This window comes from Mus caroli, chromosome 7 (genome assembly GCF_900094665.2).
Source record: "Mus caroli chromosome 7, CAROLI_EIJ_v1.1, whole genome shotgun sequence".
Classification (NCBI taxonomy): Eukaryota; Metazoa; Chordata; class Mammalia; order Rodentia; family Muridae; genus Mus; species Mus caroli.
In genome coordinates, this window is record NC_034576.1 from 64,557,855 (window position 1) to 64,559,625 (window position 1,771).

Below are 1,771 nucleotides of genomic sequence, written 5' to 3' on the forward strand. Positions count from 1 at the left end.
GAATCCAAGAACACATCAAAATAATCATCCATCCTAGAAAAATAGGTTTTATCCCAGGGATGCAGGGATGGTTCAATATACTGAAATCCATCAACGTAATCGAGTATATAAACAAATTCAAAGACAAAAACCATATGATCATCTCATTAGATGCAGAAAAAGCATTTGACAAAATCCAACAACCGTTCAGGATAAAAGTATTGGAAAGATCAGGAATTCAAGGCCCATACCTAACCATGATAAAAAGCAATCTACAGCAAACCAGTAGCCAACATTAAAATAAATGGCGAGAAGCTGGAAGAAATCCCACTAAAATCAGGGACTAGACAAGGCTGCCCACTTTCTCCCTAACTATTCAACATGGTACTTGAAGTCCTAGCCAGAGCAATTCAACAACAAAAGGAGATCAAGAGGATACAAATTGGAAAAGAAGAAGTCAAAATATCACTTTTTGCAGATGATATGATGGTATATATAAGCGACCCTAAAAATTTTACCAGAGAACTCATAAACCTAATAAAAAGCTTCAATGAATTAGCTGGATATAAAATTAAGTCAAACAAGTCAATGACCTTTCTGTACACAAAGGATAAACATGCAGAGAAAGAAATTAGGGAAACAACACCCTTCTCAATAGTCACAAATAATATAAAATACTTTGGCATGACTATAACTAAAGAAGTAAAAGATCTATATGATAAGAACTTCAAGTATCTGAAGAAAGAAATTAAAGAAGATCTCAGAAGATGGACAGATCTCCATTGCTCATGGATTGGCAGGATCAATATAGTAAAAATAGCTATCTGGTCAAAAGCAATCTACAGATTCAATGCAATGCCCATCAAAATTTCAACTCAATTCTTCAACAAATTAGAAACGGCAATCTGCAAATTCATCTGGAATAACAAAAAACCTTGGATATCAAAAACTGTGCTCAAGGTTAAAAAAACCTCTGGTGGAATCACCATGCCTGACCTAAAGCTGTGCTACAGAGTAACTGTATAAAAACTGCATGGTACAGGTATAGAGACAGACAAGTAGACCAATGGAATGGAATTAAATGAACCCTATGGTCACGTGATCTTTGACAAGGGAGCTAAAACCATCCAGTAGAAAAAAGACAGCATTTTCAACAAATGGTGCTGGTACAACTGGCAGTTTTCATGTAGAAGAATGCGAATTGATCCATTCTTATCTCCTTGTACTAAGGTCAAATCTAAGTGGATTAAGGTAGTTGGAAAGACCCCAGATGCCCCTCAACAGAGGAATGGATACAGAACATGTGGTACATTTACACACAGACAAATTTTACCTGCCCCCTTCAGCAAATTATTACTTTTTGTAGTTCTAAGATGCAATTATAGAATTGCTGAACAGATTAAACCACAAAGAATTTATAGTGTTCTGTCTATCTATGACTGATGAATCCAAAGAGTCATCATTATTCCAAGACTTAGACAATACTGCAGAATGTGGTCAGAAAGATTTTTATTTAGAGCAGAATAGGGCACCTAGTGTTTGCAAACTCTCTAATGTGTAACATAAATATCTGCATACTTATAATGTCAAAAACATGTATACCTAAAAAAGATTAACAAGATGGCATCACAATAGATATATTAATGTGTATCGAGGAAGCCAAGTAGTCTATAATGTTCCTGGAGTATTTAAGACACCTAAAGAAATATGAGATAAGGACACAAACTTCTAAAAGGAAGATATATATATATATATATATATACACACACACACACACACACACACACACACA